The sequence below is a fragment of the Arctopsyche grandis genome, chromosome 8 (assembly GCF_051622035.1).
Source record: "Arctopsyche grandis isolate Sample6627 chromosome 8, ASM5162203v2, whole genome shotgun sequence".
Lineage (NCBI taxonomy): Eukaryota > Metazoa > Arthropoda > Insecta > Trichoptera > Hydropsychidae > Arctopsyche > Arctopsyche grandis.
The window spans coordinates 9,958,151-9,977,404 of NC_135362.1; the positions used below are offsets into that span (position 1 = coordinate 9,958,151).

At 32.6% G+C, this 19,254-nt stretch overlaps 1 protein-coding gene across 1 annotated transcript in view; it reads left to right on the forward strand.

Moving 5' to 3' along the window:
• The window catches only part of LOC143915367 (uncharacterized), a 147,714-nt gene that overhangs the window by 41,045 nt on the left and 87,415 nt on the right, over positions 1–19,254 (forward strand). The window lies entirely within an intron of this gene.

Genomic DNA, 19,254 nt, shown 5'->3' on the forward strand with positions numbered 1-19,254 from the left:
CAATGATGCTATCTATCAGTTCTGGACCTTTGACTTTATAAGACGGCCGAATTGAGGGACCTTGATAATTTTTCGGAAAATGAGCGATGACTCGAGAGATACCGATGAGATGGCAAGTGGCCCAGGGCAGGACTGGTCCTGGGTTGGACTGCCGGTCGGCTCTGCCCAGGGAACAAACTGGTCTCGGCAGCCATAATTACAGGCCCCAGACCCCTCTCCTCGACTACCGCGCATATCACTCACCCGCCGTTACCTTGGCTAACTAACATCTGCCGCCATAAATATACCACCAACCTAGCTACATCAACATCAAAAATCACCTTCGCATATTACACTTCAAAAATCATTTTTAGTACAAAACATTTAGCACCAACTTTCATAGATGTACCCAAAAAAAAAAATCAGGGAAGTATTATATGTATTATATGTAGTTCCTCGAAACGATTATTATTTGGGACCCTTTCGTCGACGTTTCTTGAAACTTTCGACGTCTAATTCAGATTTTTTCTCCGTATGTTGTCCCACCCACCCACTGCTGATTTCAATATAATAACACCGTGATTACTGAAAATCACACTCGCAGTCCATCTCTGGAATTCCAGCCAGAAAGCTGTGATAAATTATAAAGCACGCTGCGACGACAGCGGTCGCCAATCTTTTCTCTTTCTCAATTTAAAAAAAAAAATAATTGACAGTAAAGAATTCGACGATATATTTATAAAGAATTTGTCGTAAAATTTTCATTTTATCTGATTCGTTAAGTGGTTAACAATTCCGTAACTGGATTGTAAATGGTAAGAATCTTTAACTTTGTTTGGCCATAAATCATGCAGATACATTAAAATAATTATAAAATTTAAATTACAAATGCAAAATTAATTCTTCGGATGGTGCTGTATAAATTTTCTTTTAATTTTCTCATCTCTGAAGCATTAAAAGTCCATCAGCAATATTTTAATCAAGGAATGGGTAGTGCAAGAATGTAAGCGCAAAAATATTAATATAGCACTCCTAGTTTCAAAATTACTGTTTTAATTACTTGAAATTGAAATACTTGCAATAATTTATCAAATATATACGATGCACTCTAGATTTATTTATAGGTATAAATGATGGAAATAGTCAAATATAATATGTAAATAATATTTTTCACACATCTACGTTTATTGTTTTAATTTATGATTTCCTTAAAAGCCTCAAATTGACGATCTATGATTTTACTAATTCATATATTCACATACATATGTATCATTTAAATACGACTCAGAAGAACGAACGATTCGGCACGATAATCTAATCGACATTCCTATTAAGGCCTATCGATAAATCGCATCTTCTAATACTCGTCTATTATCTAATACGGAAGGCCTCACCGAATGATATTTTCTACCATTCTTTCCGACGAAACGATGTCATATACTTCCTAAACACGTATCGATACATGTATTTACATCGAAAATACTCAATTTAAACTCCCACACGACCGCACTTCAAGATCATCGATCACCGCATACAATGAACGTTTCGTCGAAATTTTCGACAGTTTTCCCAACTTTACTTTATTAATATGTAATCTGTATGTAATGGACGATTAAGCCGACATATCTGAGAGGACTTATTTATCTAAAATAAAACGAGCCGCCAAAGAGACCGACTCATACGCGTTCGGATATTTTATTGGACGCGTCACTGCACTGAACCGTCGTAAACGTATATTACGCGAAACTTTTATGTGAGGATCTTAAATTGACGATCATGTAAATATAAATCTACGTAGCTTTTGAAAACTTTCCCGTGTATTTGTCTCCATTTAACACCTGCTCGAGCTAAGGAGATGTGGTTCGTTCGGTTGTGTTTCGTTTGGTTGTTGACCCTCCGATATTAACATTATCGAAAACTCGTGTAAGCTCAATCATACGCATTCCGATACTATTATTGCTGGCTTGCTCCGAAAGTACCTGAATTTAAATAAAATTTTATAATCATGTAGATGCGTATATCATCGGGTCTACGGGCGTCTAAATTATAGCCAGTGCTCCTCGACCATTTATTCCTAGACGTATCTTATGTAATGATAATAATATGAAAGTATTTCGATCATGCTATTGATTGGTTTCTGGCATTATCTCGTGAACACGTTTCGGCCATTATCGAAATGATATGTGTATTAGTAGTATTTATTTCTAGAACTAGAAGTGTGGAAAATCGGCATTAGTAAATTCTCATTATGATATAAAATGACGTGGTTTCTTCCATCATATTGTAAAATGATAGGTATGTTGTGTATATGAAAGTTAGAGTATATATTAGCTATTTATTTTTTTCAAGTATTCGAATAATATTCAGAACGATTTTAAGTCTTAATTTATCATACCTACTCGAGTCAACTCCCCGATATCTCCCATCTGTCTTCTACCATGTCTAAAATTTATCAGCCTATAGAATTTCAAAACTTTTCATACATTAATATTTACGGCATAAATAATTGAAAAAATTAAAACGACTTTCTTCTTAAACAAGGAACTTTTTATATGATGAAAATAAAGGAAACTGCATCTATTTCTATACAAAATTAAACTTTGTAAATATTTAATCATAGTTGTTGTTTGCTTTTGAAATTTATTCTTTCTTAAACATTTTTTTTTTCATTTTTACTCGACAGTATGTAAATATATTAATGCATAATATATTTACATACTATAGAAAATGTGAAGAAAGTTTTGTGTTAGCTGTGCCAGATTTTTCCTCATAGAAGTTTGTTAAAATTTACATTTGTAAGTGAGCGCTTGAGTGTAGTCAAAGTTGGATCGCTCTGTAAATATAAACGCGGACACTTTCATATGTCGCGAGTCACACTTGACTACCCCTGAACTTCACCGAAAACATATTTAATATTCATGACTTATCCTCAGGCGTACACGAACCTTGGGCCCTCTCAAATTAAGGCACCCATTTACCTTTCTCGACGCGTGTTGTATTTGTCTCTCAATTTATCTCTATTGTACGAGAGAAAAGGGGGGGGGGGGAGGAGGCAAGAACTCTTACACATATCGAGCTAAGGGATGGTATAATTTTATTATTTAGGATCCCCATATTTTATCGTATGCAAACGTAATGCCTTCGGGTCGCCAGGCTGGAGGAAAAATATTGAATTGTTGGTTTTGGACACACGATGTTGACTTTTAGTCGACAAAACCAACACCAACCGCCAGACAAAAGTGTTTTGTTAAGCATTTCACTGTTTGAGAGCCGTCGTGGGCAAACTTTGCCTCCGAAGTGGAATAACACTTAAACCTTAAAAAAAATCTCCCTCGAAAGCCTTCGTAAAAAGTATGAAATGGAATTTCTTACATTTATTGTAAATATTTAATTTTCTTTTACCTTCGTTTTTAATTGAGTTTTAATAGAATTACAGATAATTTCTTTTGAATGGTGTTGAACTGAGCGTAATCGGTGTTGGATTCTTCACGATGTACTTGTACCGATTGGGAGAAAGTTGTCCACAGCTTCCAAATACGGTCGTAATGGATGATGATGCACCCGCCTTTCAATTTTATCGTTAACAATGGTAATGGAAACATCCTGAAAAACGGGTTTCCTATTATCGTCTAGACGCGCTCCAGACGGTGTCCCAGTCTGTGAAACCCCGCTAATGATTAATAGGTACGTTTGGTTTTCGTCTCAACCGATATCGTAAAATAAAACCGGGTGCTTAGACGTTAAAGAAACATATAGTGGGATGAGACACTTTGTATTCAATGAATTCATTATACCAGTTATCGAAAAGTATAATAAAATGGATTAGTAAATACGGTTGACGCACTTTGATATCTTCCATCACACGCGACAGGTTTTCTTACAATTTTTTTTGTATGATATTCCTCACTACACAATATTTTGTATTTAAAATAAATCTATGCGCTTTATGGGAAGTTTGTTTTTTTTATATTTAGAGAAAAATAAGTGTTAAATATTATACGAGTATTTGATATCATAATTGATGCTGACTTTATTGACAACAATTTTTTTTATATCGATTTAGGTTCACATTTTACTGTCAGATTCAGTATACAGGATGATTTTTGTAGAAGATTGTATCAAACACGTAGAAAATCCCTAGAATTTTATTCGCTTATGATTAAATTAGCTGGAGATGAATTTAAAAAATGTTAGATTTATCTAATGGAATTGTTATTGGATAATTTAAAGGAAGAATATTAGCACCAATTTCATATCAAATAGTCTTGACTAAAAACCATTCTGTAATCAAAAGATCAATACTGAAAACTAATAAAGATGTTTTTTTTATTAATCCAAAACTGTAATTTAAAATTTTAAATGCAATGAAAAATATATCGTTGTAATTATACGATTATATTAATCTTTATTGAGTCAAGTTGATCCATTGTATACACTAATTACTGACTGTAACTGTATTGAACGCTAATTAGCGATAACGATAATAGGAAATTATTTAAGCAGAATAATCGCGTTATGCGTCGATAAAAATCCAAAGGAAATCGTTGGACCAGGAAGGATTAGCCTCTCTTCTTTTGGACTCGATGCTATTGAGACATCGGGACAAAGAGCCCGTAATTATAAGGGAAAAAATATCTCCAGATAAATGAATCGGCCCTAATGAGTTCTTCGAGTAAGATAATGCACAAGAAGTGGAGTTTCACCGCAACAAGGAAGGCTCTTAATGGAGAGTCAACCGACTGTGAACTATATTCACGCCGGTAGTTTTAATCGGATCTATCGGCTATCAGTATTTGAAATATTATACGTCTCTTAAGAGATAACTCTAGTCAGTGTGGTGTTGATGGACGTATCGAATTCGTGGAAATTCATCACGCCCATTTTATTTTACGAGAAACAAGTAGGCAATATATCAAATTATTTGCTCTGTTCCGCAACAGCGGGTTTCCCACGCCGATGCTCGCGTACAATATTACCCTGCAGATTCGACAATAAAATTCGTACGTCTGCCCGTTCCATGATCACCATTCAAAAATCATCGTAAAATCAGCATGTGATTCTTATATGTATATAAAAAAAATGAAAAACTATTAATACGCTTGTTTATTCGTACTTATTGCGTAACGGTACTTGGATTCCTCGAAATGCGCGCGAACTAACTTTATCCTATTGTTTTTGTTTAGATATTATTGATGCTTGGAAATATTACACAGGTGTATACAATTTGATTCTGAATATGTACAATTGTCGTTATTATTTTTTTATATTTATTTGAATACGAAGATGAATCAATAGGCACGAAGGTCAACATAAGTTCATCCAATATTTTTGAAATCGTGAGATGAGTTTGATGAGCCTTCGTTGAATAACTCTACTGCCGGATATACTTTTGAAAAATAGCTTCAGAAGCACTCATAAATAACCGAAAAAGTCACCAAAAAGTTAAGATGTTTCCAGGCAGTCTGCATTCAAAAACATCAATTTGCATTTCAAAGAATTCATACTCCAACAATTATTTTCGTACTTCATCATATATCAATGATAATTCGTGCTAGAAAATAAACTGTATTGATCAGCAGTTACTTTGTTGATTTGGCTTTCTAATACGAAATCATATACTATAAAAAATAATTGGTCGCTTTCCTATACACATAGGAAGCAATAATTTTATATTATAATAAAAGAAACTAAGGAAGCGCTTGTCAATATATCAATATTCCCAATTAATAACGTACACGCGAAACTACACCAACTGTAGTGCGCGCTCGGGAAAATCTCCATTTTTCATAAAAAGGAACGGTACATATATTCAATCGGAAACCCGAGTCAATAAGTCTTGGGTTTTATTGAAATTAGGCGGCTCGTTTAAGTTTTTTCTTTAATTTTGATCGTATAAATATGGCATAACGGTGGAACGACTGATTGCGACTCGAATAAAAATGTTTTACGACACAATGCGAACAGTATAACCGGTATCTAGGAAAAAATATTACGCTACATTAAACTTACATACCAAAAAATATGCTCAAACACAATAAATTAAAAGTTTATTAATTGTTCTCGGTGAATCGTGGCATATTTTAAATATTCCGTAATTTTTTTTATTTACCTACGGTTCGGTTATTTATTGAATACTCTAAACGGCGATGTTTAATAGCGGCAATCGTACTACCCATAACACGTCTTTTCTGAATCATACCATCAATCATTCGAGCTGACGCTATTAATCTCGACAAATAGCAAACTCGGATGGATTCATTATGTATTCCTACCGTCTCTCCTGTGGGAGGAAAGCCTCATAATGGCCGTAATTAATTCGCCATTTAAAAGGAGAAAACGAGGATAAGAAACGCCGACATTATTTGTACAATATTATGTTATACGTAACGGCCTTTATCATATTACAAAATAATCTTTAAGTCGGAAACCTCAGATGTAGAGTAATTGTTTACACGCCAAATAAGAGGACATTTGATGCGTTTTAGTCGATATATGTATGTGATTCTACAAAATCAATAATATAATATAATATTTAAAAATCTTACAGATATCTTCTATTCTATAAACTTCTATGTACTATGTATTATAAAACTTTGCAAGTACATTTATCTAATTACGAAATGTCAAACTAGAATTAAATACTTTGTTTTTATTTTATACAAGTGTATTTTATATCACAATTTCAACTATTAAAAGTGGTGGAGTCTCTATAAATGTACTCAGATATTTACATTTATTGGTTACCTATATATGTAGTTCCTACATGCCTATCTTTGTTTTTTATATGTACTTTTAAAACCTGCTCAATAGAAATTTAAAATATTTAAATAAATCATCGGTGTTGTAAAAACAGTACATCCATCTATTATAGATATAAGTTAGGATTTAATATAGAATTTGTAAAATTTTGTATTTTTTTATTGAAAATACCATGTACATATACATACATATGTACTTGAACTCTTTCAGTACTAAGCTCTTATTTATTTTTATTATTTGAAACAAACAAACAAATAAAAATCTATTGAGCGAAGTCCGCGTTATATTTATATGCAATATACATATGTAATATTTTTTAAAAAATTATAGAATTCCTTATTTCAATGATTTTATGTAATTTACATACACATATAGTAAAATTGTATGGTCTTTTTAATTAATACAATAAGAATTGAATGTACAATTGCTTTGTGTCGAGCACATTCCATGTTCCTTAAATTTTATACATGATAACGTTTTGTAGATAAATGAGGCTGTGCCACCCTTTATTATTATTCACATAATACGAAACGTTACCAAATTTTGGCCATTGTATCCATCGGTAATTCAATATTTGAATCCCTCGTAAGCCTCCCTGTGGGTCCGTCTGTCATCGCTATGGGGGCCTGTCTTATAAATTTCACAGCGGGAAACAAAGGTTATATTATTGAGATCATACGATGAAAAGCCGCCCAAACGGCGTAATGATTGTTGCGTATTAAAACCAAATCTAATACGCCAATTTGGCCCTAATGTGGCCATTTCTGTTGTGATGAGCGTGCAAGCCTTAATATAATACCTCGAAGCGTTCCCGTTTTTATTATTATTTTAGTAATTGCACTACGGAAAAAAATAGATAATACGCACACATTGTGAAAACGCGTTGTACAGTTTGTCTTGTATTGTAGGCTATCATTTGAATTGCATCTATGACGTAACTTGCGCCACGAGAGCTCAATGTACATACATACATATGTATATACGTATGTATAATAAAAATATCTTTAGAACAAATGTATAATGATTTTTTTTATAAATATTGTATTATTAGAAGAAAATAATCTTAATTTGATATCCTTATATGAGCCGTTATATTTGAATGTGGCGGAAGTCCAATTTTCAGTTCCAAAAACACTATTTCTTTCTGACTTAATTCACAAATTGATATCATTTATTTTAATTCGATATGTTCAGAATCTCGGAAAAGCAGAATAAACGTATTCCAGGCCGTCAGTATCGTCAAAATCGACTCGTCGTCATAGAAATTTTGACTTTTTTACGATTCCCAACCAAAGATACTTATAAACATACATATATATTTACATACAAAGTCTCTTTCGAAATAATATATTAGATACTTTGAATTTCCTCCCATATACATATGTAAGTCATGGTGTTATAAATATGTAACTAATATTACATGTCAGTGTTTATTTTAGAAAGGATATAACTAAATAAGAACAAACTATGTTTGAATAATGATTTGATAGATAGAAATGATATAAATCTTTTTAATATTTCCAACAGCATTTAAGATGTGTCAAAGCATATAAGATGTGTGTGATAATTTCAACATTTGAAACATAAACATATGTACATATGTACATATATACGTTCGATTTTGTGGACAACTTCTTAAAATTGATCTCGTGTGTATTTTTGCGTATTTTATAGAGGTCGGCTGATAATGGATTCGAGATGAAATAATAGAAAACGATGAATTGTATTCCCGGAATCGAATGAAAAACGCGGGTTTCTCATGTAATGTATATATCGGGTAAATCGAAGAACGTAATTACATATGTACATACATTTATCAAAATAATTCCAGAAGCTATTAACATATCTTTCATAAATAACATAATAGATTTCATATTAAAACACTCTTCTATGTCTTGAATTTATAAAAGGTAAACTACATACATACGTATATTGATAATAGGATATATTGGTATTCTTTTTTGCTTTAGAATTATTCAAATTACAAAATGTAGATATCTTATTATTCGCCTAATAGGTTACTGTAATTTCATTTGACGAGACGTTTACTCACTTGCACAACAGAACATCTAATAACAGGCTCAATGTGCTAATAATGAATTAAAACCTCTATTATTACGTCAAACCGTATGTAATTTTCATTTTATTATATTTTAAAGTACATATATTATAATTTCGTGTTTGTGTGTCGGCCGAAGCGTCTCGTCATTTATAAAATATTATAATATAATCCAAAAACTTTTTATCGTACGTATCGTACGCGATATTAGCCAGATTTATACTTGGCTTAATTAAATTTATTCATCGCCTTTCGGAGTTCGTGAGAAATATTAATTGAGAATTTCAAACACAGCATCACAGTATCGAAATTTAATATCGGTATACATACAATTTTTTTCGTGTCTAATTTTTTCTTGCACAATCTGTGGTTAATTGTATATTTTACGAAATTGATTTTTTTACACTTAACAATTATCTGTCAAAGGAATGGATAATTTATAACAGATTTATTTTGATTGAATACTTTTTTTACATATGTACATAGATACATACATTTGTCAATATTTACACAAAAAATATCTTTGACCAAAAAAAATTGTAATATATGTAAGAAGAAACACGTATAATTCAGGACAATTACAATTATATGTACATATGTATATGATTATATTATTAAAAATATATACCATATTTGAGCTTTGTAAGCTCAATTACATGTGTGGTATATAACGGTTTAATATACATATATACCTAGGTACATACATATGTATGTATGAAGATACAATAAAAACGTAAATTCCTTAAAATATTTTAATTTAAGAAATCCTTCATATTTTATACGCTTAAATAATCACAAATATTATATATGTAATTCGACATTTGAGTATCTCCCACTAAAGGCTAAGTTACACGAGAAAGGCGGTAGTAGAAGACATCTAATACCGAGGGCAGCACTTTAAACGCAGACTATCACACAAATCAACTGTTAATTCTACAAGAATCTCAATTTAAGATCTACCAACTCTCTTATACATTCTCGCTACATAATTGTTTTCATACAACCAACGAATCACACACACACACACAAAATTCCAGAATAATTAGCAGATGGTACCCATATTTTTCCCTGATTCTTAATTATGAATAATGGAATCGTTACGCATTGGCCGTAAACATTCAAAGTTTCATCGGAAAATATTTATTACTCAGTACATACATACATACATATGTATGTATATACATATTTATAAATTACTGATAAACTGGTTTAAGTCCGGTGTTTGCGTGACACAGACTCTACATACATAAGTCCACTTTTGAGACAGTATAGATATATTTATACGATACTAAGCGGTAGGATTAATTAGAGCACTCCTCCGGCTATGAATAGGTCGCCGGCTTAAACGCGGCCTCTCTTCAAAACGCATCCACTCCTAAATTGTGATTAATCGCACACTTGTCGAATAAATGGCCGATTTACACTTGTGTGGCCATTATTTAAAGTGCCGCGGTTTTATTTTGTAACTTTTTTTCCTGTGTGTGTGTTTCGTAATAATATGAGCGATCGTGATGTGTTCAAATTTATTATCATAATAATAATGAGCCTCATCCGTATTATATTTCGGTGTTGTGTGTGATGTGAAGGTGGGTTTGTACCTACATATGTACATACATATACATATGTACATATGTATTATGCATATGATCGGTGTTTTTATTTGTGAAGTTTGTTAGTACGCTTGATCTCTTTGTGGTCACTCTTTTTGATGTAGACAGATTTTCTATTCGTATTGTGGAGGATTTTTATCCTCTTATTTCCAAGACGCGTATGTGGGATATTTCCATAGAGATTTTCCATGCATTGGTAAACATTTTCAAACTGTAATATGAATATACATAATAATATATGTATGTATATAACAACGGATGATATGCAAGTATGCTTTTTTGCATGGATAAGTATAGAGATTTCATAATATTACAACTATCAGACGTTCATAAGAACACTGGAGATTACATACATTAATTTTTAAATGCTTTTTATTGTTTATAAATTATGTACATAATCTTAGGTCTTGTACAGTAGTTTTTGATCTATTGATCATTTTCTATATTTTATGAAAAAAATATGTTAGTATATGTATGTATGTATGTATATATATATAGAATTATCTTATTTGAATGTTAGTGTATAGCATAATAGGAAAAAATCTCAAAAACCTACGTACATACATATTATGACCATTGTGGCGCATTCAGAATTCCTGTAATGCTACAATGGTTCAAACTTTAATTAAATAAATAAATAAATATACACATGTTCATTTGTACGTAGACGGCCGAGTGAGTTGCGGGTATGGAATGAAAATTGAAAAATATTCACACCTATCAAATTTGTATTATTTTTAATTATTGGTAAATATAATTCGTGAAATTGGTTACTACACGAAATAAAAAAAAGATTCATAAAATTTGAAATCAAATCATTTCTTTCATTTACAGTGTGCATCTTATATTATATGGAATTTCAAAATTTTTGATAATGATTATGGAAATATATGTGCATTATAATAAATATTCAGATTTTTTTGTAAAGTTAAATGTTATGTATTTAATCAAGTTAAAAAGTCACCGTCTACTTGCCAAATGTATGAAATATACAAAATTATTCATATATATTTCATCGGCAGATATTTTGTCAGATTCATGATTAAAATTGCAGGCTTGCACTTTTCAAAAATTAATATAATTATCATTTGATTTCATTCATATATACATACATACATATATACATATACTGTAGTTTCAAAGAAGAAATTTTGAATTACGAACTTGTTTTTATTTATTAATTAGATCGTTTTTTGATTATGTACTTTATACATTGAACCACTTCTTTCTAAGAAACTTTCTCTCTTACATCAATAGTATTGAATTACAGCGCTGTTTATTTATGCGTAGGTGAAGTAATGATCATAAGCCCAACACAACAATGTATATCATCGGCAACTTTTAACGTGGGAGAAAACCATAATAAAAAGATTTCACTGACAAACGAGCTCGATGCCATTCGTAGAAATCCAATTTCAATCTAGTTAAACCGACTTAAAACAGAAAACACGTGAACTTTTGATCTAATCTAGATATACCAGTCACTAGAAATCATATACGCGCGTAATGACCAACATATTACATTATAGTTGCAAAAAAGAGTCGGAACACTTATTGAATGCAATGCGACTTGATTCCGTATACATTAGCCGGAGTATGGGGACGAGAGACATGTCAGCATCCTGCGACGGATCGAATCATTAAGATTTCATCTTCGTATTAATCGTGCCATTCCTCATAAGCAGCATTCCCGTTACAAACTCCACTTGACAACTACATAATTGGACGGTAATTAAAAATGAAGCTCTCGCCTCGTCTCAAATTGATTAGCTCGAGTCGAAAGGTCGCCGGAGGAACGATGTTCTGTTAATCGACTGGCTTCCTGCGTTTTTCATCGGGTGATTTATCCCTGGATTCCGACGAGCTTTTTATTTATATTAAAGGTAATCAATTTTCCACTCGACGCCGATTTCCAAATGTTTCGTGGCTCGTTAAGCGACTCCTCCCCGTGTCATAACCTCGGCTTCCTGCTAAATCGTGAGCAATACTTCTTCTGCTTCGTCGGAAATATTTGTATTTTGACTATTCTTTTTTTGTTCGGTATTTGTTTCTTTGGAAAAACAATTAACTTATAGCATTAATCAATTGGTAGCGAGGCGCAATAATCAAAGTCACTATTTTATATTAGAAGTTCGTGGCTTCTTCTCGCCGAACGTGTGTAGTACATCGAGCTTCTCATTAGTGTAGTTTACTCACGTATGTATGTATGGATCAGTCAAATACAGTATTTGGTAGCATTGGTTGCCTTCTGATTTATTAGAATCTATAAATTTTACAATGTTTGTTGTGTACTTGTGTTGTATATTGATCATAATACTAAATACATTTGAAAATCACATAATTGAATCAACGTGTTAAAGGAATGTTTCAAAATAATAACCGAATCTCAAACCTAAGTAGCCTTTCTTCAATCATATGTATCAATAATAGACATAATTTATTCAATAATATTTTGATACTACATAAGTGGTCTTCGTATTCTAAGAACCTAGCGTTTCTAGTATAATTACATTTATTTTTAATATTTACATGTATTACTCTCACTATAGTATTCAAACCTTGCTGTCTGTGATATTTGCCTACAAATATGAAGTTATCGTTGAGTATCCGTGATTGATTCATGAATTTTCTAAGTGTTGCCTATTTATTGTTGAGTTTGTGCAGATAAATTAAAACAATGCTTGCAGATTCGATTTTTCCTCTTGCTGTTTTGAAATCTAATATACTCGTAACTTTACTTTAGGCTCCAAAAAACAAGTTATTATGAGAGAAGTAAATCTGTAGACTACTAAAATTATCAAATTCCTTTAATATAATTGGTAAATTAGATACCTCTATAATTTTAACTTTAAGTGAGCCAGTCCACGCAATAATTTATAAAATTAGATTCCGGGAAATTCAATCTTTTCCATTTGAGGAAAAGATTTTTAATAAAAAAAATTGTATTAATTGTATTAAAAATAGACATAGTTTACAATTTTATTTTTCAAAAATATCAATCGATGGTTGTAAGTTTCTTGGTAGTTATTCTTAAATATAAATCTGTATAATAACTACATACATTGACATATGAGAGTCAAAGAATATTTGCTCAAACAGTTTTTCACTGGTTATTTTGTTGGTAGCTACCAACAAACCTCCGACAGAAAATAGAATATGGCAAATATTTAAAGATCACACTTCAACATAAATATCTTCGTAACTAAGTCCATTTCTAAGCGATATTTCGCACGCTAAAAAATCTTCCAAAATATTCTATTTCGACTTGCCGAGTATGAAACCTCCCAGAATATATTACAAGCTGAAGTCCAATCAATTCAAAAGCAGATAACGTCACCGATTTTAAACGCGTCGTACACTAATAAATTCTACCGGCAACGTACATACGTATAAACCAATAACATTCCAAGTCATAAAACACAAACACATATGGCTAAGCGACTGTTAAAATAAATTGAAAATATGTCAGAAACGATATAATAGATGCGACAGCTTTCCCTCACATGTAACGATTTTCACACCGCAATTTTTTTCAACGATATTTACTCTCATCATGTTGATGGTTTAATTAGCGTGCACTTCCACGAGGATATCGTCGTTTCTTTTGGTTTGTTTTCTCTTTGATGTGTGACCGACCAGTCTGAGGACCGCTATGTAGTACCCCGGTCCCCATTTGTCTCTGGACAGTTACTCGCTGATCTGTAGGACAACTCCATCGGCGTCTGGACAGATGCTGGGAAATGCCAGGGTCGGCCATTAAAAATGGCCTTTTAATTGCGTCGCTCGACGAAGAGCACTCTGTCTTATTCCGGATCCGGACCGATAGCTCCGTGTCTATTTGTAGCCGACACGTTCTCTCCCAATCAAATCAGATTCCTTTCGGAATGGACCGATATTTCAAAAAATCCAACGTAAATACGACAACGTGACGGCTCACTTTCGTTATTTCCCAATTCGACAAATTCGTTTCAAAGATTGCGCCATAAAAATTGCATTTCTTCGATTTGTGCAATGCGTGGTATTATTATATACAAGTCCTGTGCACTTGACAACAATAAACATGTCTCAACTTTGTAGCGGAATATGCTCTCCGGTTAACGATCCGGCTTTGCTTCGGCTGTTGACAGGACAGGCAATCGATGGCGGATGTTGTGAAAGAGAGATGTCTTCATTAGTGACTTCTAGACCACGTCTATTTTTTATGTAACGCTAGGGAAAAAACGAACGGATTATAGATTTATAGTTTGAGTATTTCATGTGTATTGTGTATGGATGGATGTGCGTCAGCTTTCGATTTATAATGTATGTAATTGAAAGTGCATTGCAATATATAATAAAAGTATGCAACGCGGTATGCTTTTCCCATTGCGTTCCAATACTGTCATGTTTTGTTTGTATTGTTGCGTTTGTTATTCTCACGTACGAATTGTGTATTGAGTATTGTGCTGTTTTCAAATGTCATGTTTCTTGTTTTCTTTTTCGCATGTTGTTTTCATTATCTCGCAAATTCACTGATCAAAACAATACTTTATATCTGTAATCATAAGAAATTGTACATCTTTACATTTATAATTACGATCTATAAATAAAATTTCCTTATACATTTTGGGAAATTTAAATGTGAAAAATCCAATCATCATTACAGCAATTCACAATTTTCTACTGGATGAAAAACTCTCTAAAACGATTACGTTATTTTCTGTTTTGAGCAACACCCATCCATTTAATCCCACATATTTTTCTTAATTCGCTCACCAATTTCACTTGTGACCTTCCTTACACCCTTTTAAACTCTTTTGGGAACCATTTAAGCATATCTTTTGTCCTTTCTTCAAGCTACATAATCCGCCCATTTACATTTCAATCTCTTCACTCGCTCTACCATGTCTGTTCCCCTTATCGTACTTCTCGCATACATATGAGCCGCTATATTTTAAAGCGGCATATGTACATAAGTCCACTTTTTTTCATTTCGAGAAATATTTCGCAAAATATTAAATATAATGCTTTGCGTTTAACAATATTTAAAAATAATGGTGGCCTTTAATAGGTTTATTCTGTTTTTTTAAGATTCTGGACATATCAAATTAAAAGTACATAGATTAATAAAAATTCGTGAATTAAGTCAAACAGAAATAGTGTTTTTGGAACTCACAATTGGATTTCCGCCACTTTCAAGTATAACGGCTCATATGTACATACATATATATTATGAGTCCTGTTTCTCTTTGTTATGCACAACTCTGCTAATTTTAAACGCATTAGATTGAAATTCAGAAACTGACAAAATACGCTTTTCTTCAGCATCCATTCTGCCAAATGCTCTCTATCATTATTCCATTAATTTCGTTATCTCCTCTATTATGCCCTGTACATATTCATAATTTATCCTAAATAAATACGTTTATATACATATTTATATAATCATCATCATCATCATTCACTCCCATTCGCCATCCACCATTGAATGAAAGTCATTAGCCATTCGCTATCCACCACTCTCTCCAACATGCTTCCATTCGTCTCTGTTTTGGGCAACTCTCATCACACCTTTTTTTCTGATTTCATCCACCAATCTCTTCTGCAGCCTTCCTTGCACCCTTTTACATTTTCTCAGGTGCAATTCGAGCAATTCTTTTGTCCATTTATCGTCCGTTCTTCTAGCTACGTGACCCACCCATTGCCATTTAAATCTCTTTGTCCTCATCTACTGTTACATCAACCACCTTTGTCATACTTCTAACCTACATATCCCATTTTCTATCTCCTCTCGTTCAACCTAGCATACGGCGCTTCATACTTCTTTGAGTGCACTGGAAAGTATGCAGTATTCTGGAAATCAATGCTCAAGTTTCGCACACATACGTCGTTACTGGCAAAACACATTGATCAAAGATCTTTTTCTTCAAGCAAAGTGGCATTTTAGATTTTAAAATGGCATTAATTCGCTCAAATACACTTCATCCTTATTTCATACGTCTCTTTATTTCCTCTTCTTATACATGTACATATATGTATTTATACATGTATAGATACATGTGTACATTGTGCATATAATATGAATTTAATAATTATTGCCATAATATAGCTGTTGAATAATTTTTTCATCTGTATCAAATCGTTTCAAAGTCTAACTTTGAAAATGTTTGTTTATGTAAAGCTGAATATTCGAAGGCAAGTAATTTAATTTAAAAGTTTTGATACTGTAAGTCACTCTATTAATTGACACAGTTTCCATTTCGTAATATAATTATAATATTATAGTTACCACTTTAGCCATCCTACGCACTGTCGATTACCGATCAATGTTTCCGCTATCACTTTCAGCATCTTTGAATACGTTGGTAAATGATAATTGCAGACCGCATTGCAATCACAGTGACTGAAACAAATTGCATATAAACGGTAGCTTCATATGCATAGTATAATTCAGAAGCTCGGCTTCGGCGCAAATGTCACTCTGAAGACGTCTTGATAAATTTGCAGTCATTACGAAGAACGCAAATAAATTCCAGAAGTTCTGCGCACACCTCCAGGACATTATCTCGAAAGATCGAAGCATGCAGATGGCATGCGACAACGGACAGGAAATTCATCATATCATTAAGGCATCGTAATGAGCGGTTTGAGAAGAAACCACACACGAAACAGCCCTCAGGTACGCTATGTCGTGTGACAAGAACGTTAAACTTTTACGCGAATTCGATTCGGCATTGTTGCAATGTGAATTCGCTCACAATAGATTTGCGACAGTGTGAAGGTGTGTGGAGGCTGTGGGATAGAGGTATAAAATTCTAGTTACTCGTTTATTTTTACGATGCGTGATTTGATTTTATTCTACGCATTGTGGCTAATTGAAATTAACGTTTGACACATTATTGGCCGATGGACTGGTCGTCGAGATAATTGGAACCGGTCGGTGCGTGGTTCGAACTTTTCTTCCTCTTCTTCACTTCTTCTATTCTCGACTGTGAGAAATTCCTCACTTATTATAGCTAACAGTAAACTGGGGCCTAAGCCATCGCAGGTCGGTTGTGGGACGATGATTCGAGATTGCATCATTATGCGAATAATTAGGCACATTTCCACGCACGCGATTCAATAATACTACTCTTGGAGGCTAGTTGTGTCTCACTAGAACATTCTACTGTGTTGAAAGGTAAACAAATATAAGAGAAAATGTTCCAAATATATTTTAAATTCATTTAAGCACTTACTAATTCTCACTAAGTCATTAATTAGTACCAAAATCGGCACATTGTCTTTAATTTTTCTTTTTGTTATCATATAATACAATACTTTGTTTGGGATATTTGTTGTCATTTGAAAAAATATCAAAAAAATGTTGATTTTTTTTATCGTTTAATTAATTAATCAACAGTGATGTTAAATCGTTAATATATTTTTTAAAGCAATTTTTATTATAAAATAATTACAAAATGAATTTTCTCAAAAATTCTCTACACTTCGACAATTGAAAAATTTTCACAAAACATCTTGGTTTTTGAAAGAGTAGACAGTTATAAAATACATGCCCTTAAACCATTTCAGATTCGTGTTGGTTTTTGATCATTTTTAAAGAACTCTTACAGAACATTCTTTGACCGTTTTGCAAATCGAAAGCAACCAATTGAGAACCTACAAGATGTATCAAACGCCAAAAGCCATTTATATAACAAATTCAGCAAAACTTGACCTATTGAAAGTTTTGTCTTTTATATTCAAATTTGTTTCGTAACTACATTTTTCACAATTATAACTTTTTTCAATTATCCTTGCATCCTTGGTAGTTTTCATTTATGATCTTTTGAGAAGATTCTCAAATAAAATTATCATTTGGACAAATTCAGTACTATTGTCAGCCTTTTGGCCTTCTTTATATTTTTTTTCATATCAGGAAAATAAACATGAAGTGTCCTATTAAATAAAAATCTATCATGAGAGGGTAAAATCCGTTCACACGCGTATCATCGAGTGCGAACATGTATAGGTAAAAATAAATCATTTTCAGCCAGCTGTTGTCGATTTAAAAAACTGTTGAGTTGGAACTAAATGCAAAAGCGAGCGTCTCTAATTGAATACAGAGACCGAAACGATATTATTCTAATCGTACACGGTAAGTGAAATATAATTGCGAGGTAAAACATCGTTGCTGTTTAGTTAACAATTTATGCAACACCGGGTGTGTGGGACGAACACGACATGCATCTACTATGTATTATACATATTTCTAGGACTCCAAGGGGATCGTTCAAATTGCATGTCTCTCGTGTTGAGTATTAACAGCATTTTAATACATTGGAAAACTGCAATTTCCCCCCAGTCGGAGGAAACTCGTATTTAACTCATTACACCTGTGTGTCCTCGAGAGCATGGTATTATTAAAATCAACATATTTTAATGCAGCATAAGAACCCTAGCGATCTTAAAATCAAAACAAATATGTACATACATACATATATAAAATATATATTTCTTAAACAAACGTATGATTCATGCTCTTTTTTTATATACCCAATAGTAAAAAGTAAAAAGTCAGTGGCCTAGGATGGAATTCGTGAGATAGCGATCAGATACGGAAAATACGAGAGCTCATTTGAGTGCGTTTTTTTATTCGATAAATAATAACAATGATCAGAACAAGCGACGTACAAATTTAAACCCGATGATTGTAAATGCCTTCGAAAGTTTGTTTCAACAGTATGATTGTATGTGTGCTATAATGGAGATATCAAAATATGACAACAATTTCCGACAAGCCGATTCATTAAATATAATAATAAATAAAGATAGGATATGTTGCGTTAACTCCCATACTTTTTGCGTGCGTTCTAATCGCGACTGTTA